Source organism: Leptinotarsa decemlineata, unplaced genomic scaffold, assembly GCF_025532065.1.
Source record: "Leptinotarsa decemlineata unplaced genomic scaffold, Ldec_3_MD MMD2_tig00000133_RagTag_RagTag, whole genome shotgun sequence".
Taxonomy (NCBI): Eukaryota; Metazoa; Arthropoda; class Insecta; order Coleoptera; family Chrysomelidae; genus Leptinotarsa; species Leptinotarsa decemlineata.
In genome coordinates, this window is record NW_027412542.1 from 3,487,224 (window position 1) to 3,513,600 (window position 26,377).

Consider the following 26,377-nt stretch of genomic DNA (forward strand, 5'->3'; position numbering starts at 1 on the left):
TTATTTGAAACGAACTGGATATGTGAAAAAGCTTGAAAAGTGGGTGCTCCACGATTTGAACTATCGACAGAAATCGTCACGTTTCGAGGTCTGCTTTTCTTTGTTATTGGGCAACCAAAACAACCCTTTTTCTAGATTATATTTTCTGGTGTGATGAAAAGTGTATCCATTACGAAAGGAACATCCACCAAAAAAGACCGTGGTTTCTGTACGAGTTTGGTGGTCAGCGGCTGGTGTGGAACCGGTTCAAATGAGTGAAATGATTCAGGGACCTGGTGGAAACTGACCCATCAGAAATGGTGCAGGGTATGGCGAAAGAACTGGGCGTCAGCCCCCATGCGGTTTTTGATGGTTAATAACGTATTGAAAAGGTCAAAAAGCTCGGAAAGTGGGTGCTCCACGATTTGAACGATCTACAGAAATCTTCACGTTTCGAGGTCTGATTTTCTTTGTTTTTGGGCAACCAAAACACCCAAATAACCCGAAGGCGAAAACCCATCAGAAAACGAGGGCAAGGAAGACCCCGATGGAGACTGACCTTTCACAAACGAAAGACAAATGTATAGATTAACATCTGTTTCCAGAAATACAATACAAAAGATGAGGACTGATATGAGTTAGTAAAAGTATCAATGCAATGAAAGAGATTTGAAAAATGAATATAAAAAACATATTCAAATAACACTTCATTGTAAGATTTTCACAATATCCTCTTAAGGCGTGTCCTTACAGGCATAGTAAAGACACACCTGAAGATGCTATTGTGTAGCTTATAAGTGTTGCGTTGTTGTAAAACTGTTGAGTGAAAATGTCATTTCTTGAATACGTCATAGATTTTCATCAATCATATATAAAATGAACCTTTGAATGAAAAGTTTCACCAAAATACTATCCCAAACTTTAGTAGGGTCTATCAGTTAACAGATTTTTCATTATTTTTCAAAATCAAAAGATGTTTAGGTTTGCAGACCTCATTTCTAATGGTAAGTGATTAAATGATTCACCCCCGTTATAGATTATATAATCTTTTATTGAAGTCGAGAAGGAAATTGAAAGTCTATAACTATAATTATGGACATGGTCAGCCTTGTGGACTAGGTAGGCTATATTAATACTTCACGAGCCACCAAGTGGGCGTCATATTCATTCACAAACTTGTCATCTTTGTAACGTAACAAAATGAATCCACCTGATTGACTAAATCTTTATATCTTGAGTCAAACACACTATCACTGCGCTGAACCACTAATCAAAACTTTCATTCTTGAAACATACACTTATTCAAATAATCTTTTTGATTGATATGATGTTATTTGATGGAATTGGTTAGTAAAGACACACAGCTGAAGGAGATATTGTATAGGGAAACACTTGTGGCGTTTTTATGAAACTGTTTAGGAAAAATCTCACAATGAAGTGTCACTCTTACACACACAACTTTTTATTAAACATCAATTCTTTCCCAAATCTAAGGATATTTCCCTATCTTCTACAAGGAAATGACGTCAAAATTTCTCTAAAATTCTCAAAATTCTCAAATTCTCGGAAATAAAAAAATGCGGTCAAGAATAGAGAATGAGTCAATTTCGGTCCCGACAAAACAACCGCTTTAAATATCAACAATTCGCAATTACTTCCAATATTCCACGTTGGTGTCGAGGCTAAGGACAATGTCTACCACGCCGATGACCTGGGTTCGATTCTCATACCAATAAGGTTTTGAATTTAATTTCACTCAGCTGCCGATGACCACTAGGATGTCGTGACTGGTTCGCGACAAAAGGGCCTGAGGGGTGAGACGGAGTCTCAAGAGGGCCCGAAGGGTGAGGCGGAGTACCAAGGGGGGTCATTCTCTTTAAATTTCTCCAATACTCATTCCATCCTTCTCTGCATCGATTACGTCACCCGTTTCTCTCTCCCACTCTCCGAAACACACGTACCTCAAGTTGGGTGTTCCATAAGGTTCCGATCGGATGTCATGGAAATTGCAAAAAGTTCAGCTCCATAAGAAAATACTTGGGATTTTTGGCTCGGAACAAGTTTGGTTCATATACTTATGCTATTCAGATTTCATTTTATTATTTACTTTCGTCATTTGAAACAAAAATGAAATCAATTCGAAAAGTCGGATGTTGTTTAGTTGTATGCACCCTGTAATTACAAAAAAAAACTTAGATCACTCGCCCTACATCAATTGAAGTCATGAACGAGAAGATTTTTTTCACACTTTTGAGCTTTCCACTTCCATCCTTTTATACTGCTCCAAAAGTTCATGCGTCCTCGCAGAATTTCCATTGGGAAATACTTCCACCTGCTGTGAGTTTCACTTCCGTATTCTATTCTGTATCCAATTATAACATTTTCAATCAGAAACTTCTCCCAACCACATTCAATTGGAGTTGAAATATCCAGCTGGTTTATTGAAAACGAAATACGTATAAGACCCATGAAAAGGGGCGATAAATAAGATTCTAATGACAATCGATTGAAAAATTTCAGGGTAAAGCTAGATTCAGAAAATACTTGAAAATTGCACGAGTTATTTTTTGGGGTTGCTTTATGAATTATCTACACTCCTAGTTGCTGAATTGAATATTTCAATTATTTTCATTGTAATTTTATAGACTGTACCAAATATTGTTAGGCAAGAGAGCTAACAGAAAAATACAGTGAGAGCAATTTTCCCCTTTCCCAGGAAGACTAAAAAATGGTTTCACTTTAGAGATCATAAACTGCAGAGAAAGGTGAATTAACAGTCATCTCGAAAATATATTCGGCAGAAACACCTGGGTTGAACATCGAAGATAATACTGGAGCTAGAATTTATGACCCTGGAAAAAACATGGGAACTGTTTGTCGTAAAGTTAGAACCGATTGTTTTGAAAATATTTCAACCATATAGATAATTTATCTAATTGAATGTTGGTAAATAATTCTTTCTGTCTCATTTCTGTTTTTCCTGTGACTTCTCTCGATGGTAAAACTATTCTCTTACTGAAATTGTACTGAACTTGGTGAAAACAATAGCATTATTTCTCTTATCTATTAACACATTAGATTTGTAGTACATATATTTATTGTAAGAACAGTTACCCCTACCATATTATAATGTATTATCTACCTTTGTAACAATATTCGCAGCGTATTATATTCGAGAGACTTCCACCTGCAATATATTTATTATCTATTTCAGATTAGTTATACAGTACAGGTGTTGACAAAGATCATATTTTCTTAGCAGTGGCGGCAATGAAATTCATCATCTTTAGACATCATCTTCACATTAATTTTCAACATTCTTTCTGAATATAGTGCTCAGCGTTGTACTGGAGAATTGAAACTAAGTGAACTGAAAAAAAGTTGATCTAGCTCTTCTGGACAAAACATTTCATAATAATATCAAAGATATAAATTCATTGGTGATATTGAAAAAAAGTTGAAAGAATATCATTCGAACGAATTGTTTTGGCTTTCTGCTTCCTCAATCTTCATACAAAAAAAGTGGGGATCTTGAAAGAAAGACATAAAGCAGATAATTTCAAAATAACAATATTTTTCTATTAAAAAATGGGATCTCAATTAACATCATACTATTTTAAAACTGAATTCCAATGGAAGTATCATCACAAACAAGTATTTTTGGCCAGTTATTCGATGCAAAGGATGAAATTAGAAAAAATCGCACTAAAATACCTGAAATTGCGTTACGTACCATATGAAAATGAGAATGTATCCCCCATTAGATATAATAGACTTGTACGAGCGTTTTATTCAATCTTGGACACACTTGTGATATGCACTTGAGCTCTCTTAGTGATGCGGTTTTTAACTCCTCAATTTTTGCGAAACACCGTCTTTATATGGGTCGCTTCGATCTTGGGAACAGGATAAAGTCACAGGGGCCGAAATCTGGTGAATACAGTGACTGAAGCATTACTGCGGTGTTGTTTTTTGATGACGAGTGAGCAGGTGCATTTTCTTATTGCCCCTCGCAAGCGACGAGATAATACTTCTTATCGACAGTACATCCATGTGGCAAAAACTACTGAAGCACTACGGTAATTGACAGAAACAGTGAGCAATACCTTGACATTTTATCGAAATTGGCGTGCTTTTTTTGGTCTTGGCTCTCCTGGGGTCTTTCATTAGGACGAATGGACTTTGGTTTCGATATCGTAACTAAAACCATATACCCATGACTCGACGATTCTATATTTTTCATTGAAAGTTTCTCCACTTTCTCAACTCTTTCGTCGGTTGTTGATGTGCTGTCAACATTTTTCTGACTCAGAGTACTATCACCGTATGCCACTGTCAACATTTCAAGTGAGCGCTTAATACTTTTTTTACACAAAATTTGACCCAAATTCTTTGATTCATTTTTTCGATAGCGAAAAATCACCAAACACGCAAAAAAACTTCTAACTTCTATGCCTCCCACCAACAAACAAAACCTGCTGAACAGCTTGAACTGTGAACATACAGTGTCACCATTAATGTGCGCAACATATGGGAAACTTTTTTTTCGAAAAGTTTCAATGAAGTTTAACTTCGGCACTTGTTTGTGCTTTAAATTTAACTTAAAATGATGTGGCCAACTGCGACCCACTGACGTTCAGTGTTTGTCAAATTCAACTTTTTTTTGAAAAAAATTGAAAAAGTGCATTTCTAGATCGAATTTACCAAAAGGTAATTTAAAAGTTGTGTCTACGGCAATTTTATATCCATATGCCAAATTTTATGCAACTAGGATAAAGTTAACGTTTTGCTTATTTTTGACAGATATCCCCTTTATTTTAAAAAACAAGTTCGGTTAATTGTCATCAATTCATGTATACATAACAAACTCATCATGGAGTTTAACTTTTCTGATACATTTTTACTTATACGGACATTTTTAGAGAGAAATTAAAAATTTGCTATAAAAATTTTAACATGACTGGTGCAAAGTTTCAATCACTTGGCTATTTTCTCAAACAAGCCTTTGATTTCGAAAAAGTAGAGGCAACTAAAAAAAATGCAGATAATTTCGATAGAACTATTATAATTATTATAAATTTTAAGCAACAATAATATTATAGAAAATGCAAATGGGTACAAAAAATTACTTATTGATCTAAATGAGGTTGTCAAACACTTATAGCCTACATTTCAGTATGTCGTCCTCCACGTTCAATACAAATTATGGCCCTGCTACTGACATCTGTAACTGCATTTTTAATAAATCGGGGATTTATATTTGCACATCACTCGCGAATGGTATTTTCCAGATGTTGTATGTCAGTAAATGGTCTACTTTGGTACAATTTTTGTATCAGGTAACCCCACAAGAAAAAGTCTAAAGGCGTCAAGTCGGGTGATCTAGGTGGACAATAATGTTCCCAGTTACGTCCAATATCTTTGCCTCTGAACATTTGTTGGAAGGACTGTTTTACAGCAACCGTGTGATGTATTGGTGCGCCATCAAGCTGATACCATAGGTTGTATTTAATATTTGAAGGCATATTATCTAAAATTCCACTAACCTCATTATTTAAAAGGTTGAGATAACCGACGGATGATAAATTTTTCCTAAAGAAAAATGGCCCAATTATTTGGTCGTTAAGTATCCCACATCATACATTAGTTTTAAAGGAATACTGATCACCACATTCAACTTTGAAATTGGGATTTTCTTGGGCCCACCATCGGCAATTTTGAGAACTTACCGTTCCATTTGAAGAGAACGTTGTCCTTGAAACCAGAATGAAAACCCCAAACGGACATCAAAATCTCGTTCTTTTAATGTGTTGATAAATTTTGGCTTGCAAGGCCAAAATTTATTCTTTAATAAAATTTTTCTAACACTTTCTCTCTTGTAATAGGTATTTTTTATATTATCGGTTATGCTAGTTTGCCGTGTTCAATAACTTTTAAACAAATGTTAAGTTGGTCCTCCTCGTCATATTTACTTGGAGTGTGCTTTTTCTTAAATTGATTTGCTACGGATCCTGTTTCTCTGAATTTCGACATTATCCTTGACACAGTAGTATGTTGAACATTTTTTCCTGGATGCCGTTCATTAAAAATGTTAGCTACTTGCCGGTATGGTGTATTCTCACCACATATTAAAACTATTTCTATTCTTTCCTGAATAGACAACATTATTGCAACAATAACTGTTAAAAATTTTACAAGTAAATCAACAACTTGACACTGCCATAGAATGCATTTTTTCTGTCAAGACCAACTTAAAAATATTATTCAACGTGATTAAGCATCCTTACCGCCCTAGTTAGTGTTTATAAATAATCTGTTAATAGTGAATATTGAAATTTCAATGTGATTTCAACTCTAGTAATTTTATTAATACTTATTGCAGTTTTTGAGTTGTGTCTGCTTTTTCAAAATTGAAGGTACTGACGTTTGTTTAAGAAAATAGCCAAGTGATTGAAACTTTGCACCAGTCATGTTGAAATTTTTATAGCACATTTTTAATTTCTCTCTAAAAATGTCCGTATAAGAAAAGTTGAACTCAATGATGAGTTTGTTATGTATACATGAATTGATGACAATTAACCAAACTTGTTTTATAAAAAAGGGGATGGATATCTGTCAAAAATAAGCAAAACGTTAACTTTATCCTAGTTTCATTAAATTTGGCATATGTATATAAAATTGCCGTAGACATAACTTTTTCAAGTAACTTTTTGTTAAATTCAATCTAGAAATGCACTTTTTCAATTTTTTTCAAAAATAAAGTTGAATTTGACAAACACTGAACGTCAGTGGGTCGCAGTTGGCCGCATCATTCCAAGTTAAATTTAAAGCACAAACAAGTGCCGAAGTTAAACTTCATTGAAACTTTTCGAAAAAAAAAGTTTCCCATATGGTGCGCACTTTAATGGTGACACTGTATGTTCGGAACTTATGTTCCAACATAAAAAAATCTCTAATCAAATGTATGTAGCCTGCCAAATTTGAACATTTACCTCATTTTCTGAACAGAGCTCGTATGTCTACATGACATTCCTGAAAAAGATAGCTTCGAAGCATTGATATACAATAATGATCCAATAATTTTTCTGCAAAACGATTGGTTGGGTAACAGGATCAATTTTTTCTTAAAAAAAAAGAATTGTTTTCTTGCCGACGTTTCGAATTTGATTATATTCTTCTTCAGAGATCAAAAAATAGTTTTTTTATTAACACGAAAAAACTACTTTTTGAGCCCTGAAGAAGAATTTAACTAAATTCGAAAGGTCGACAAGAAGACAATTGTTTTTTTTTAATTGATCCTGTTACCCAACCAATTTTTTTTTAGAACAACAATGATTGCCCATCAAATATCGAAAATGAACCTCAGAAAAGTGAGTTTCGGGGATTTTGAATTCATATTATATTTAAACTTTGACGATATTACATATACAGTCTAAGTTAGCCATTCAGTAGAAATGATGTACGAATAAGATAGTCTTGCCTTCACTTTTTCAGCATCAAAGGAAATATATGAAGAAACAACCAATAAAAATAATAATAATAATAATAATGATATCAAGATGGTTGTTCCGATTATTGGAGTCCTTGGTGGAATGATGCCCTCTCTACTTTCGAATCTTAAAATCATACCGGCTTGCCGCACTAAGGCAGAAATCTTAGCCACACAGACGCAGAAGGCTGTCATTTTCGGCTCACTGCGCTTGCTCAGGGCACATGATTCTCGGTTCTAATACTCACCCCACGGTGTGGGGAGTGGTCATTGATTGATAATGCTGGCGCGCCCTCCCGAATATATCGGGGCTTCGGGGGATAGGGCCTGTCAGCGCACACTACGGTGAAAAAAAATACATTATTGTCATTAAGAATAAATCCTGTGGACAAAGCTTGTGAACAATAAATGCGAACGTAAGTATAGAAATATAAAATGTGACTATAAAAACACCTACAAAAAAGTTAAGTTACAACATACACTATAGTTCAACGTCGAAATTTTGTATCAACATGCTTGTGTAAAGATTTGTTCAAAAATATTATCAACACTTATAAAATAGACATACAATATATAGTAATAAATATATAATATAACATAAATAACATACCCATTGCACCAGACAATCAAATATTTATATCCAAAGAAGAATATAAACAAAAATCTTATTTAACCTAAATTCAAATATGCACATTTTGTCATGTAAATTCATCATTATAGAACTCTTCCAAATTATAATAGAGTCTATTAGCCAAAAATGTTTTTACTCTTATTCTAAACATTCAGTTGGTCAAATTTGCCTGTCTTATATCTGAGGGCAAGTGATCAAACATTTCCACCCCATTGTAATAAATAGAATTCCTGACCAAATTTGTTAAAGGAATTGGCAATTTCAACGCGGTGGAACGGGTGTTATAAGAATGGCATGAAGCCTCCAATAGGGAGATCGTTTTGTAAATGGAGCAAACCGATTCCAAAATGAACAAAGCAATGATTGTTAAAATCTTTTGCTCAACGAATTTGTGGCTACACGAATCACTAGGTTTAATCTTACACATATATCTGATAGCCCGTTTCTGCTGTACTAATACAGACAGAAGTGCTGATGAATTGCATACTTCCATAACGTAGGTGGGATTCAACGAGGGCGTAATACAACGTTCTGTTAGTTTTGATTCCCAAATTTATTGAAGTTACTCTCACTTCATAACATTCAGAACAAATTTTACTTCTAAGTTGTTTTATATGTTCAATACATTTGAGCGTATTATCAATGTGAATACCTAGAAATTGGGTCTCGTTCTTGATCACTAAGTTATCACCAAATGACAGGTCATCAAGAGCACATCTGAATGATAAAATGTTTGTTTTAGTGATATTGAAGGATAGCAAATCAGCATCACACCACTGCTTGATATTTTTCATATCAGTAGATATTGCATTGTGTAAATCATTTGAGTTTTTGTTGTTCCACATTTGCAATGTCATTGACATATAATAAGAATAAGATGGGTCATAAAACTGATCCTTGTGGAACGCCACACACTTTTTTTGTCTGAAAGTCCTGTTATTCTCACCATTTGATTTTTTCCTGAAAGGTAAGATTCAAACCATTTGAGCATCATTTCTCTGCAGCTGTATTGGTGAATTTTTCCTAGCAAGATCTTATGATTTTGCTAAGAAATGCCTTAGAAAAATCACAAAAGACCGCAGGTGCTACATTACCAGAATTAAGCTTTCAACAAATATCATGAAGAAATGAAAAGATGGCATCGTGCATATTTTCATTGCTTTGAAAACCAAACTGGCTTTCACTTAAGATATTGTGGTGTTGTAGGAAAACCGTATTTTCACAAGTTTTTCGATAACTGGCTATTGTTGGAATGAGAGAGATCTGGTGAAGATTCGCGAGATCATCTGATTCTCCACCTTCATATAATGGAAGGACAACGGATGTTTTCAGAAAATCAGGAAAAATTCCATTGTGGAAAGAGGTGTTGATTAGAGATATCCATGTTTGCGGTGTCTTAGATTTTGAATAATTTTTATGGAGATTCCATCATAACCATTTGCATTTTCATTCTTTATATTCCTCAAAATTTCTACTAATTCACTAATACTTGTATCGTACAGAGAAGTTAGGTTATCCTCAATTCTGACATCTTCAAGATTTAATAAGGGATCATAAGGTACCAATATATTCTCACTAAGGTTTTTTGAAATCGAACATTAATAATCATTGATTTTATCAGGACTAAGTGATATTCCCACATTTTTTTTCCGTGATACCACTGATAACAGACCATGCTTTTTTCATTTTATTAGTTGACTTACCGATTTGGTTATCATAATGGATTTCCTTCGCTATCTTGATAGTGGATCTATATATTCTGCGGTAGTTATTGATGAAGTCATGGAAGTAAATATTGTCAGTAAATTTTCGTATGTTATGCAGTGTACTTAAATTTTTCCAGATTATTCAATAGCGCGTTGTGAAATGCGAGGAAAGGTTCACTTTGGGACAGCATACCTTCCCAGTTATTCTATAGACAATTCTAATAAAACCTCTTGTTCTACTGTAAATTATTTGTAACGTACGGAAAACAATCGTAACACATTCAGAGATGAAATAAACTATTTTGAATTACCTCGTGAAAGACGTGACAGTTCATCATACTCAATTACAATTCACTCCATTCGTCTGGAACAGAGAAAATCCTCCAATATAACCCTGGAGGATTCGTTCGTTCGCCTTACTCAGGTGAACATTCAGATGGAAACAGCTGCACTTAGTCGGCGGCGTCGCGAAGGGTAATGTCTCTTGTTTTGAGTTGCTAATTCGAGCATTGTTTTGACACTTTCGTTGAAAGAGTTGCCGTGGGGAATTATTATGAACGAAAGATATTTCAGAACTTTGTACTGGAGCTATTTGCCAGACTAGGCGCAAGGTGATGTATTGAACAGGGTGATTCAGGGTAAAAGTATAGTTTTTCTATAATGTGATTTCATTCCCATTTGTTTTGTTTTGTATTCATTCATATGTTCAACATCCACAAAAATTACCAGTGATATTAGCCCTAAGACAATTATGATCACGGAACATCGTACATCAGAAATGTCTAAAAAATATCCATAGGATATTTATCTAAAAAGAGATGTCCATTCCGTGTCCGCTATGAGGTATCTTATGGGCATCATGCCCAAGGACATACCGAACTAAATTGGACATGAAATGGATTCATTTCATTTTATTTATTCATTAACTAAAAGCCATTAGCTAGGAGAGTGGGTGAGTCTCGTCAAAATATACACAAAAAGGCACACTGAATAGTTTTACTTCTTTGATTGCCGCCTTTTTTATTTTATGGAAATTCATGATCACTGAGAATACATTATAAAAACTCACTTTTGTCTATTTTCCACGATAGTTTTATATTTGTTGACTAGTTTCGGTCATTACACCATTTTCAAAACTGACTGGATTACATTTAAATCTGCGTATTTATACTTACATTGCCTATACCCATCATAAATTATTTGATATATACATTGTCTATGCCTAAGATAACCCCAATTGATATCATTATATCGATGAATGTAACAAAAAATTTTGATAAAATAAAGGTTTTAGGAATTGGATTATAAGTTCAGAAGAGGACTATTGTTCAGATCAAGTAATTCGTTGAGGATAATAGAGTTGGGATTTTTCTTTGACTTGTTTATTTCCTTAGATTCCAAAACTGGAATGAAATGGAAGATTTTTAAATTATTTTTATCTATTTTATGTTTCGAATTTTATTTAATGCCAAACCTAAATTAGACAACGCGAAGAGATCTGGTATATATCGAATAGAATGTGGTGAATGCCCCGCCATATATACAGGGCAAACTGGTAGAAATTTTGATATAAGGTACCATGAACATGTCATTTCGGATAAAAAATCAATAATGTATGAACATCTTCAAAATTCGAAATAAAAAATAGATAAAGATAATTTAAAAATCCTCCACACATGCGAAAAAGGGAAAATGATGAATTTGTTGGAATCTATCGAAATAAACAAGTCAAAGAAAAATCCCAATTTTATTATCATCAACAAACAATTTGATTTGAACAATAGTAATTTCTTGAACCTATAACCCAGTTCCCAAAACCTAAATTTTATCAAAATAATTTTTTGTTATGTTCATCGATATACAGCTATTAACAAACTGAAAGAAAGTCCTCGTGAAACAGCTACTTTCATATAAACATTGAATTACACGAGAGAAAAATTTTTTTTCGAAACAAATACTTTTATGTGAACACTGAATTATACAGAAGATACTTTTCTCTACTCAGTTGGTATTTCAAACATTCGTTGTGGAATAAAAATCAGATATCATTCACATGAGTTCTACTTCGAATAAATTGCACTTACATTGCACCATTCATTCAAAGTAGAACTCATGTGAATGATATCTGATTTTTATTCCACAACGAATGATTGAAATACAAACTGAGTAGAGAAAAGTATCTTTTGTATAATTCAGTGTTCATATAGAAGTATTTGTTTCGAAAGAATTTTTTCTTTCGTGTAATTCAATGTTTATATGAAAGTAGCTGTTTCAGGAGGACTTTCTGTCAGTTTGTGTCTGAAAGTTACTTATTGGCATGATCTACACATCCATGTATAAGAGTTACTTATTTTAAAATTGATTACTTCCTTTCTTTGAAAGATTCCCTCATCTTTTTTTTTGTATCAAGATGGAGTAGTAGTAAGCCAAAATCTTTTTTTCCCAAAAATAATCACTCCTAAAAATATAACCCCTTCAATTCTAATTTAGTTAGTTTTGAAAATGGTGTAATGACTGAAACCAGTCAACAAATATAAAATTATCGTGGAAAATAGACAAAAGTGTGTTTTTATAGTGTATCCCCAGTGTACATTGAATAGATTTGTACAATAACAAAACAATCATTAAAGAAAGAACAAAAATTCATTGATGTTCGCAAAAGCATACGAATTTGTCAAGTTTATAGAAGCAATTTTCTATTAGGCAGGATTTTAGTGTTTTTAAATAGTTTGGTGGAGGCGCTAGGTATTATATCAAAAGGTTGTTGTGTAGCCATATGCCAGCACCCTCAGGCGATTTCTTAAAATAACTAAGTTTGTGTCTTCTCATATGTCTTGTCAGGTAAGAATGTATTTCACAAAGTTTAGTATATTTGCTCAGGTTTGTCGTATACATAACATGAATTTAAGGATATAAATGCCAGCCAGAGTGAGGATTGTTCAGATTAGAAGATTTATCTATACTATGTATCTTGATCAAAGTTGAATATTATTGTAATTATTTTTTAGTGAAAAAATACGATCTACCTGAGAGGCCAGGCCCCCATATGATAATATTAAATGAACAGCCGTAAAATAGTAGCATTTGGGAGGATTCACTTCCAAAATAGCATTAATTTAATCTGAAGCATATATAATCAATTCGATTATTTCAGCTCATATGATTGTCTCCATGTGTTTGGTATTTTGGATTCGAAGACAAAGTTTGGATTCGAAGACAAAGTATTCGAAGACAAAGTATCAACTTTGGCCGTATTTGTTGATCTGAGTAAAGCTTTCGATTGTGTCTCAAAAAATATTTTACTCGAAAAACTGGAATACTATGGTCTCAGAGGTATATCTCTTGATTTGATGCGATCTTATATGACAAATCGAACACAATCTGTGTACCATGACAATGAATTCAGTAGACAATCCCCAATAGAATATGGAGTACCACAAGGCAGTATTCTTGGACCCTTGCTGTTTCTTGTATATATAAACGATTTGCCCTCTTCAATTAATAGGAAGACTATCTTATATGCCGACGACACAACATTTTATACGAGTGTAAGACAAGGAGAGGAAACCACCGTTATCCAGGACATAACTGAGTCAGCTAATGATTGGTTCAACGCAAATAAATTACAAATCAATAAAGCGAAAACAGCTTCTATGATATTCTCAAACCAAGTCAATGATGCTCAGTCGTTAAAGTTTTTAGGAATCCACTTGGACAGCAACTTGTCGTGGAAAACTCACACAGACAATCTTTCGAGTAGGTTATCTAAGGCCATTTATGCTATTAGACAAGTTAAAATTAATTTAGGTAGGGAAGCGGCTATCATGACATACCATTCACTATTTCATAATGTTATGACATATGGATTATTAAATTGGGGACACTCTATCTACTTACAGCCTATTTTTTTACTCCAAAAAAGAGCAATTAGAGCAATTGTAGGTTTAAACAGATTTGAAAGTTGTAAGCCGTGGTTTGTACAGCTAGGTATTTTGACGTTACCTTCATCAGTCATATATACTAACTTGGTATTCATAAAAAAAAATATCAGCAACTATCAGACACTTAGTGATAATCATAATTATAATACAAGAAATAGAGACAACCTGCTGATTCCACAACATAAATTAGCAAGTACTAGTCGCAATTATCTAGGAATGAGACTGTTCAATAAATTAACTATTGAAATGAAAGATACACACCTGGAAATATTCAAAAAGAAACTGAAGAGTATTCTGTTGAGGAAAGCCTACTACGAAGTAAATGATTTCGAATTGTCCTAAGTTAATTTGAATTACAATTCCTGTTATTTTTTTATTCTTTTGGTTAAATTTGTTTCAAATTATTACATAATACTCCTAACTCTTATTTATAAATATGACTTACAGATTTGTTAATAATCTATATAGACCTTAATATGTTTATGTTTCACTTTTAAATTTTGTTTCATATGTCATGTGTTAGTAATCATGTTGTAATTTTACAATGTAAATGCTTTATAATTTACAATTTTATATATGTCATATATGTGTATTTTATGTGACTTGTCCAGACACCATGGTGTACTTGTGACCAATAAAAAAACTAAACTAAACTAAACTGATTATTCTTTGAAGTAATGAATTCATTATACATTTCCAGATTCATAATTTCGGCCTTCTGATGACGCCCATTGAATTGTATACATAATCTTTTATTCAAATTGATCAATAAATGATTGCTTTCACACCATGTAGATAATTGCTTTATGGCTAATTTTGCTTTGATTTGAAGTTCTCAATTGATTTGGCAGATACGATTACCGTGATATTATCAGCATACATGAGTAGCCTACCCCACCAATATATAGAAGGGAAGGTCATTCATATACAATAGAAATAACAAAAGGACCGAGTATGCTCCCTTGAGGCGTTCCAAGGGTAACATCAAATAATGAGAGTAACTTTCTTGAACATTTACAATGATTTGTCTATTTTTTGTGTATAAAATCCGTTTATTTACTGACCCTCTAATACCAAGCGAATTAAGTTTATCGGATAAGAAAACAGGGTTTACCGTATCAGATTAATACTTTTATTGATCTGTCACTATCAATTATACTTATTAAGGTACCTTATCGATAAAATGTACAATGCTTTTCTACATCTTTTGAGAAAGGGCTTGAAAGAAAAATAGCCCTATACTTCTCTATGAGCGTGCAAAGAAAGTTCCTAAAATACTTATGTCTAAAAGTTGATGGACAATACTCCTCGATAGGCATCGAGAAGCATTTTGTTGACACGATTTGATATAACATCTTTGGAAAATAGAAGAGTCATCCTTGGTATAAAATTCCTGGATAAATTACTGAACAAAAAGATTGACAGTACGGTTCTTTTACCCTAGATCAATTTCTTAGTACCAAGAAGTGAAAGTCGACACAATCTGAAATTTTATTGCGAAGCATCACGCACAAATGTTATGCTACGATCACCACTAAATTTTATATGCAATAGCTTCAATAAAATCTGTGAATACTGCGATATGCATTTCGACTCTCCGAACGCCTTGGTATCATGTATCCACAATCACTTTTAATAATACTATAAATAGCATTTGTGTAAGCACTGCTACATTGCATGATTTGTAACTTTTTGTGTTATATACTCACTTTTTCATTAATCTTTTGAAAGTCTATGTATACGAATATTTTATATACCTATACTTTGTTTTAGCATATACATTTCTATATTCCAATATTCTATATTTCAATATTCACTTCATGTTTACTTTGTAATAATATCATTTCCTGTAACTGGGTACTCCTATTGGGAATGAATCGCTTTTTTCTTCTTCCTTGAATATGGGAACTGTTTTTGACAATAAAACCAGAGCCCAACAACCAAGTATTCGTAATCCACTGTCAGATAGTGTTTTTGGACCTACCATAGGGTCTAATTACTAGTACTAGACTGAACCACTGTTGGACTCAACTTTTCTTAGAAAATTAACCAAAAGATAACGAGAAAAATGTTATTATCCACCATTGAAATTACGATGGTAGCAGTGAAAAATGAAACCTACACTGTTTAGTTGCTACTGTTAAACAAACTAGAACACATAGGTTATGTGAACATGATATATCGAATATTTTCAGAAAGCAACCAGTTATACACATATTGAGTAGGAGAGTAGAAATACACCTGAACCCAGTTTTTCAATTCATAAAAGTTAGTGTATGTATAGTGGAAAAATATACCCCCTATTGTGACAAGTAACTTCCTTTCCAATTCTCGAAATCAAGTAGTAGGCATCATTTTTTATAGAAAAAAAACCATATCAATTATTGATGCCACATAGTAACTCTCGAGGGAATCAATATTATGATGGTCAAAATGAAATAATACTTACTCATATTCGTATATTTGACAAAGAATATTGAAATTATATCCAGATTATTACTTTGCTGCTTATATTTCTCTTCAATATTGTCCCATTAATGAATGTTGTGTCAAGAGATTCAGTTGAACACACTCTTCATATTATATTTGTGGAGCTCGAAGTAGGACCATATCAACACTACCAATAATGCAAGGTCCTTCTAACGCTCAACGGTAAATTCAGATTCGGTAAATGATGAGTCGAATAGAAACTCAAGAACAAGAAGAGCAGGCCTACTGCAAAAACAGTAGACTTACTGAACGCCGCGCTCCTCTCGTGCGTTTTCCTTTTCATCTGCATTGAAATGATTCGCAATATTTCACGGTGTAATCGCATTACACGTTCGATTTTCCCGCTCGAGTCATTATAAATAAGACTGCTATGAAAATGTTGTTGACTTTGCTTCTATTATAATTATTCATATGCGCACAATGAAAACAATCATAACCTCACAAACAAAATGGCTTCAGTCAATAGTTTTTCTTGATTTTTCAGATTTTTCAATAACTATTCTGCTATTCCAATTGGAAACAAATCAAAAGCCATTCAAAGCGGTTCTGCCGTTCTTGATTTGAAAATGATATAACTAACACCATTTTGCGGCTTTGTTCTTTTCGTCCTGTAAACTCATGAAGATCAAAACACTCATTATTCAACAGGAAACAATCTATTCAAACTATTCACTTCTAACTCAAATCTCAATAGGAATTCGAAATTTCAGTAAACATGTTTTTCATAAAACGTTCATCGTTTTTCGAATACCTACGGATTCTACCGTGATCACATCCTACTGAAATCCATTGTTTCAAGGCCTGAAGGGTATATAAAGCACCGATGATGGTAAAATTGTTTCAATCGTTGAACTGAAGTTTTACTGTGCTGTTTTTAGTTAAAACAAGACCGGTGAATGTTGTTTCAACTTCAAAATGTAACTACCACCATGTGAATTTTTTAAATGTTCATGTAACCATCACCTTTCAGTAACAATGAATTTTTTGCTGAAACGAAAATATAATTTTGTTCAAATTGAGAGGGGAATATTATTATTTCCTATTCATATTGGTAATTAAAATGTTATCATGAACAACAAAATGTGGGAATATTTGACCTGAAAATTAAATGAATCTTACATCTACATTACAGGCACTATAAGCTGATTTGGACGTATAAAATTGAAGAGGAGACGTTTTCTTATTGAGTGAAAACTATATGTATCTGTATTAATATTTTCTTAAGTGAGGATATCATTATCAAAAGGATATAATTATATCCTGTATTGGGATATTCGATATTAAACATATTATTAAACACAGCTTCCTGAAACCAATACATAAACTAGGAGATAAGAAAAATATTAGGGATTATAGGGCGGTTTGCAGTCAGTCAGAGATGGCTAAGATGTTTGATTCTATGCTTACAAAGAAACTTTCCTGGGACTGTAAGCCTTCACTCAATTCCCAACAACACAGTTTTTCAGAAGGTAAATCCACTTTTACCAACCTTGCTCTTTACACAAACTACTTAAAACTGAAAATTTGAGAGGAGGCTACAGGTTGACTCTGTCTACATTGACTTTTCCAAAGCCTTTGATAGAGTCAACCGCGTCCTACTTATATCTAAAATTAAAGTGTTTGTTATAGGCGGGAACATTTTGCAAGTAATCAATAGCTTTTTGAATGGTAGAACTCTGTCTGTGAAATACGTAGATACAACATCTATAGCAGGGGTACCGCAAGAATCCTATATGAGCCCTCTGCTGTGCAACTTATTTGAATCGGACATAGATTTTGTTTTCATATATTCAGAATTTCTTATGTTTGCGTATGATCTCAAACTTTATCGAGTAATTACTTGCCAGGAAGATGCTGAATTAGTTCAAAGAAATCTCGAAGCTTTTTTCATGTGGTGTAGGAATAATTTGTTAGAAGTAAACATCGATAAGTGTCAAATCATTACGTTCGCTAAAATTAGAAGTCCAATATTCTTTGATTGTACATTGAATAATATAGCTCTCTAAAGAGAAATATTCATTCGCCATCTGGGATTTAAATTTGATAGTGAATTTAATTTCAATCTTCAAGTATCAGAAATTGTGGCAAAAAGTCTCAAAATGTTGTGTTTTGTGTTGAGAATTTCTACTGATTTTTCAATTAAAACAAAAAAGATTATAAATTGTGCTTTTGTAAGATCCATTCTTGAATATTGTTCTGTTATATAGGACCCATACTATAATGTAAATATCGATTTGTTTGAGAATGTTCAAGAGAAATTCTTGAAGAATTGTGCTATTCACTTTGATATTCAACTCTTGACAAAGTTTAATATGAAGGCATTGGAAGATAGGAGAATTTCTATGAACTTGAGTTTTCTCTTCAAATTTATAAATAGTGAGATGAACTGTCCAGAACTACTTCAACTAATAACTTTTCATATGAAACAAAAAATACGAGAAATCCTAACATTTTTCATATACATTTTTTCCATACCAATTTCGCTTTGGTAAATCAATATCATGATAACTTAGATCTGTTCAATGTATCACTTCAGGTCTTTGAAAATCAATTGAAAAGGCTATAGCGTTTTCGAAGCTTTTGTTTTCCTTACCATTTTCTTTGTAAGTACCAGATTTGTTACATCTTTGAGAAAGTACCAAACTTGTTTCATCTTTCAGCAATGTAGTCACAAGACATAAGGATTTATTGATATTTCGTATTCCACACTTCGCTGAATGTTCTTCTGTAAAATTGTAAATTGTAATGTACACATCAGACATGAGCATTCAAAAATACTTTGTAGTTCTTCACACTTCGTTAAATATGTTTTTGTAAATTGGCTTTATAAAGTTGAAGGGTACCATCATTGATGAAATGAGAAAAAAGCTAAAAATGCTTATCATCAAATTATTGAAGGAGTGAAAGAAAAAAAGAGAATGATCAAGCATGATACAAAAATATATATGATAATGAAACATTGCTACAGAAAGTTTCTGGTCCTGATGAAGTACCCGTCATCGTACTTAAGAAGTGCGGGAAAAGTACTCGCACCAGTAATTTGCAGACTTTTCAACCTGTCTTAAAAGGAAGGGGTTTCCCTTCTAGTTGAAAGACTGCTCGCGTTCAGCCTATTTCCAAAAAGGACAAGAAAAATCTTCCAAATAACTATAGAACAATCGCTTTGCTATCAGTGGTATCAAAACTCATTGAGAAAGCCGTAAACCACCATATCCTTAAATATCGGAAGGCTTGAACATCTTGAGCCATCATCAATTTGGCTTTTGGAAACAAAGATCAACAGGCGACCTTCTATCGTATGTCACCCATAGCTGGAATAATGTTATTGAGAAACATAGAGAGTCAAGAGCTGTTGCTCTTGATATTTCTGAGGCCTTGGACCGTGTGTGGCATGAGAGTTTCCTGGCCAAACTTCAATGCTATGGCTTGTCGGATCATTTTTGTGTATGGCTTCTCAGTATCCCGAAAGAATGTTTTTTGCAAGCGGCCGTCGATAAATATCTCTAGAATACTTTTCCATCAACATCTTTATTGGTAGCATATTTTAATGAGGATCTAGAGGTGATTTCGAATTGGGGTGAAAATAACCAGGTTCAATTCAATGCCACAAAAACCCAGGCATCGGTTTTCTTCGAGAAGATAAATGTCCCCGAACCGGATATAATGAGTTCAGGACAGACAATTCCGCTTTCTGCTTCGATAAGTTTGTTGGTCATTGAAATTGACAACAATATGTTTTGGCACAGTCATGTCGCTGAAAATGCTAAGGCTACTTTTCAAAAGCGAGAAACACTGTTCCGAACTAGACAACTCTACAAACCCCAGTCAATTTTGATGATTTTGAGCTCAGATCAGTCCTTCTTCGGAGTATTGTTCTCATGTATGGAGCTCCGCCCCTAGGCATATCCTGAAGCTGCTGGATTCCATCCGAAAAAGAGCCATACAATATTCATTTACATTGTCACGCAAAAAAAAATAGAATATCATCAAATGCAGATGTTGGTTGTTGTATTTTATTATCTAAGAGAAACTTCATTTTCAAGTGGAATTGGAGAAAATCTATATTAAAATGAACTATTGGATTAATAATAGTGCTTGTATGAAATATACTTATACAGGGCTATTCAAATTCGTTTCTGTACATGGGGATCTCGTAAACGATAAGAGGTAGAATGTCGATTAAATTGTGACAAAGTTGCGTATTTCAGAGACCTATTCAATGATGTAAAAAAAATCGAATGTAGCTCGTTTGGTTCTGGAGATATACAGGAAAAACCCAAAAATCCCAATCTATTTTTTGCATATATCTTCTTTATTCGAAGACATATTGAAAATCTGTCCACATTTTGCTATTGGCACTTGATGTGGGCTATCAGAATATGTTCATGAATCTTCTATACAGGGTGTCATCTGACTTGGGCCACCCCCATCTTTGAATTTTTATATACGGACCTGTATTTTTTGTTGTAGTTTTTGGATTGTAGATTTTCACTTCATACTGCGAAATTGAATTTTATTTTATATTTTGGAATGTTTCGGTAATATTTGATTATATTTGGGTAAATTATTTCCTTTTAAATTACGGCCCTGGAAATTGATTGACTGAGTTAAATAAAAACACAATAGCAACTTTCACGTCTCCCTATGTACCGTAGAGTTTTGTTTTGATTTTTAGGTATCTATTCATATTTTTTCTATTGCTCTGAGCGTTTTCTATAATGAACTTCGAATAAGAAACCTTTTTATAATTATCTGAAACATATCTACATCAAAAATATAATAAATGTGTTTTAATCTTCTGCCACCACCATTCTGCCATCTCCTTCAATGTCCCCCACAGAAAATAGTCCAAAATTTTTAGATCTGGTGATCTTGCAGGCCATCTTATTGGCCCATTATTTGTCTCAAAATGGAAGGACTCCAATTTGAACATTTATTGATGATGATGATGATGATATTAATCATCATTTACACTGATGATCTGAAACTATACAAAGTAATTGACAATTATGAAGACTGGTTAATTTTACAAAATGAAATCGATTTAGTATTCGACTGGTGTTCCAAGAACCATTTACGTTTGAACATATCGAAATGTTACATTTTATCATTTTCTCGAAAAAAGAATATAGTAGAATTATCTTATGTTATTGACAGCATTTCAGTTAGTCGAGTAAATGAGATGACAGATCTTGGAATCACTTTTGATTATAAATTCACTTTCACGAATCGAATGTTGTGCTTTATTATAAGGAGTACCAGAGAATTCAAGAATAATAATACGATTATAACACTGTTGAATGCCTATGTGACGTCTAAACTAGAATACGGCGTGTTAATATGGTATCCAATTTACAATTGCCACATACATCATATTGATGCTGTTAAAGAAAATTTTAAAATATCTGTCACAAGGTCACAGGAATATATCCTCAGAGGGGAACCGACTATTTTATCCTTCTGAATCAATTTAATGTAATATCTCTGTCACAATTTCCTTTCTCCACAAACTGCTAAACAATAAGATCTCGTGTGCCCCTCTTTTACAAATGATCAACTTCCGCACCCCACGTCCTAATTCCAGATACCAAACGACATTTTACTGTGATCTTGCCAGAACAAATTACAGTTTGAAAGCATCAGTGTCAATACTTTGTAACAACTATAATTCAATATGTGATATGTTCGATATTAATCACAGTTCTCAAAGTTTCATTCTAACATGTATTCTCACTAGAACCTTTTAACTGTGATCACTTTTTCTTTTCGCTTCTTGTGATATATTTCTTTTTCTACTTATTTTTCTTTTAGTTGTTTAAACTTAGTTTTTTAAACTAATTATACTGTTTTGCATATATTTTCATCAACACCTTTGTACATTTCCTGTAATTGGGTGAATGCCTGTTGGAAATAAATTGCTATCAATCAATCAATTAATTTTTTGTATATATAAATTATGTCATTTCAATTTTCATTACAATTATAGTGTTCATTTCGGATGTTATCATTGCTATCATTTCTTTTTCTGCTCATCAAAATACATATAATATATTTTTGTTGTAGATATGTTTCGGATAATCATAACAGGCTTTCTTATTGAAATTTCATTGTAAAAAACGCTCAGAGCAATGGAAATATGAAAAAATATTAATAGGTACCTAAGAATGAACAAAAAAAACTCTATGTCACTGTCAATTTTTCAAAATGTATCAACTGGTAACTTCAATTTTGTTCAGTCTACCAGTAGGAAAAATTCTTCAAACTTATAATTGGTGCGGGTTCCGGCGCCTAATAGTCATCAAACTTCTTTAACTTTATTCATAACACCATTCGCGTTTGATGTCACCACGGAATGATGCTCTAGAAGGCGTTGCGCTGGACCCATCCGTAGAGCGAACATCGGAAATCAGAACAGCCCCTGTTTCGCTGAAACATCGACGCATCGAAGTTGCATTCTCGCTCGTTTTCAGTCATTCGCACGTGTTCGCTGAATCGTTTTGGCGGCTTCTCTTGTGACATGTGTTCGTTGTTTATCAACAATCAGTTAATTGACATTGTGATTCGGGAGATGTTCCGTTCGTGTCCGACATGTTAGCTGCATGTGCCCCTTGCTGGTATGTTGATATTTACTGTGATTGAGATGTCAATCACTAATTACTTTTTAGAATAGATGTTTGGATCGAGTTCCATTATTCACTCTGACGCTTTTTCAGTTGAAATTGACGGTGATTCATTTCTTTGCTCAATGGGTTTTCGTACTTTGGTCAAGTTGTCCTTCAGGACTTATTTTTCATCGGTGCCATTAGTTTTTTGTCCAAGATATTCTTTCTAGTGGTTTATATAATAGAACAAACTTCATATAAATATATATTTTTGTTTTCATACATGATGTGTTGGTATGACATATCTGCGCGAATAATTCATTCACATTTAGATTCACTTTACTGTTTGGTGTATTCTGTGTTTTCTAACTTCCAAATCTGAGAAATATGAGAAAAATTAAATGATGTAATAAAATAGAAATGGAAATATTGAAAATACTCAGGGTCCCTAGGTTAGGTTAGATTAGTTCCAAAGTGAGTGGGACTATTCGATCCTTCACCGCAACCCGCAAAGATTTATTGTAGCTCACACCTATTCACAGTCGACCAAACAAACCCAGCTTCTTAACAAAGCCGATTAGTTTGTTCGGTGAGTGGTCTTTTAGGTCAGATGGTAAGAGTACGACTCTGTCGGTCCCCACCGGGCAGGCACAAAGTATATACTCTGCTGTTTCATCGTCAATGATGTAGTCGGATAGTCATCGTGCAAGATTCCCACCTTAATACCTGCGACAACCTTCCCATATGGAGGTTTTTACATGTCAGCTACACCTGACGATGCCTTAGAATCAACCATGCAGGGCTTTTTCGCCTCTGGTTTTGGTGAATCATCTCATGAGCGCAAACGTTTGCTAACCTACTCATGAGGGGTTTGTTCCTCTACCTGTTATTGTTATTGTTATTGGATCAGGAGTTGGAGAGTTGAGAAGCTCTCGCTCCTGATCTAAATTTACAGGGAGGTCAGTTAGAGTCGTAAGCTCGACATCCATCTCCTCTGTAGACTCAGCGTCAGGAAGAATTTTTAAGGTTACGCAAGTAGCTAGGGAAGGAAGGTCAATCATGGCAGAGCCCCGCATTACCGTGACAAGGCGATGCTACGACGAGAGGGCGCCCGGTATCTCGAAGGTTCCGTAGAGATAGGCTCAGTATCATTCATCCTCTCTGCATGGATACACACACCTTAGGATTGAGCCATCGTTAGGATGCCATTCAGTTAGGGAATAATAGAACTACAAGTGATTATGTCATTCCCGTATCCAGCGGGGCTACGTGGAAGCAGGCATTCGATGGCCGGTTTGCTCAACCCCCACATCCCAAGCCAATGCACTCGCCAAAAATCAGCAAGCACATTGGTTCAGGCAGTGAAAGATGAACAAGGACAGCCAATCCGCCCAGGGTCCCTAAACGGTCAGTTGAAAAGTCAAGCTTCGACGTAGACTGTCGAACGAGGTTCTTCCTCTGTTCTTCACTGCTGGCAACTAGATGATACCATAACACGCCAAGGTCTCATGCTCGGCTTGAAACACAAATGCATTGCTGAACTCAAACGACAGAAGAATTAATTCACGAATACCGAAGATGAGTGAGGCAGTCACTTGCAAAGCTTTCGAATTGACTGCCGAACAAGATTCATTCTCTGTCTTCCACTGTAGCTTCCACTGCAAAGCATCTATATAAAAACCAGAGTCCAAAAAATCATTCGCGATCTAATCCAGACAGCAATGTTCCGACCCGCTGTTAGGGTAAACCACAAATCAAATGAATTATAGTTATTATTTATCATATATTATTATTATAGTGATCTTTGGCTAGTTTAAAGTGTGTGCATTAAAGTGTGACACAAGAAATATATTGTTACTGGGGAATTTTCTAATGGTATGTAGGAACCTTATATTAGGTATGTAGGAACCTTACAGCCCATACATTTACCTTTTGAGGGTATTGTGTATGATGCTCACGCATCCAGTGGGGGTTTTCTTTTGCCCAGTATCTACAATTATGACGGTTAACCTCACCATTTAACGTGAAAGTGGACTCATCAGAAAAAATAATGTTTTGTATCAAGAGAGGGTCTCGGTGACATTTATCCATCATTTCTTCGCAAAATTGGAGTCGTCTATCAGGATCATCTTCGTTTAATTCTTGCACAAGTTTGATTTTATAAGGATGCCATTTTTCAAGCTTCAATAGTTTGTGTACCGTTGTTTTGCCAACACCGATTTATAATAGTGATCTTTGGCTAGTTTAAAGTGTGTGCATTAAAGTGTGACACAAGAAATATATTGTCACTGGGGAATTTTCTAATGGTATGTAGGAACCTTAGATTTTTCGAGAAAATTTTTAAGTCCTTTAGTGATCTAAGGTTTGGATTGTTCTCGTTTTATCAAGTGCACAGACGAGTTTCTGAAATTCATTCACTGGATCTTCTGCCTCTTATATAGAATTCCAATATGTGGTCTGAAAGTTATTTTGAAATTAAACATAATTTTTTCTGTTGTATATTCGTTTATACAGTTCACACTGGTGTACGATTTTATGTCTGAGAATGTTCGGGATGACACAAAGAATAGCCTCTAGTCCTGTTAATTTAGCGATTACCCTCGGAATAAGAGGTAATAAGATAAATATTTGAATTAACTAACCTTCATAATGGCGTTCTGAAAGCTGTTTCAAAAGTCTCATATATTCTCGTGTTTGTACCGGAAATTATACGAGGTCAAAGGTGAAAAATAACAGTTTTTCGCGGTTATCTCAGTTTCTATTGCTCCAATGATGTTAACATCTATTATAAAAATTATATAGCATAAAATTTAGGATAAATTTTATTCGAATATTTTTTTTATGCGTTCAATCGTTTTTGAGATAGAGGGCGCTAAACGCGCAGCGCTCTGTCATACGTACTGTAATCCAAGGTCAACCGTGAATATTCGTAAAAATTACTTTCAATTTTGAATAATTTGTATTATTTATCAGTTGATATATATTACAATTCACATACAGGCTGATTCACGGTGGATGGCACATTAGACGTTTCTGGTGAACCAGACAACAGATCACTTTGAAAATTTAATGGAGGGCATATTCGGACATTCTCTAGCCAACTAAAATATTTTCGACAATGCGGTGTTGCCGCTTCTATTAGAAAGCAGTAGCAACTTTGATTTTTCAAATGGAACACTCTGTATATAATATTATTTTTGGAATCTCCAACAATTGCCCGACAACTTTTCTTGATATTTCCCTATACCTATCTATTACCGTTTTCGAAATAAAAATTAATTTCAATTTTTTTCTTCGAAAATCATGACTTCTAAAAATGCCGATATCTTTTAGTTAAGAAGTACTATGATATCGAAATTTGGTTTGGAGTTAGGTGATACTTGGACACTTCCCACACGTTAGCCTAATCTCCGTTACTTCAATACAGGGTGGTAAAAAAATACAGTTTTTTCGTTTGCTTGAAAAAGTTGCTGAAATTTGATTATTTTAAATGGAACACCCTGTATATTATTGAAAATTCAGAAAGCTGCTGAAATTTG

The 26,377-nt window shown here is 34.0% G+C and overlaps 1 protein-coding gene across 1 annotated transcript in view; it reads left to right on the plus strand.

Annotated features, from left to right (window-relative positions):
- The first annotated feature begins 22,736 nt into the window (after positions 1-22,736).
- Grip (Glutamate receptor interacting protein) overlaps positions 22,737-26,377 on the plus strand; it is a 398,341-nt gene continuing 394,700 nt past the window's right edge. Inside the window, exon 1 of the mRNA XM_074172568.1 lies at positions 22,737-22,850. The gene's annotated coding sequence lies outside the window, so the exon portion shown is untranslated. The remainder of the gene's footprint in view (positions 22,851-26,377) is intronic.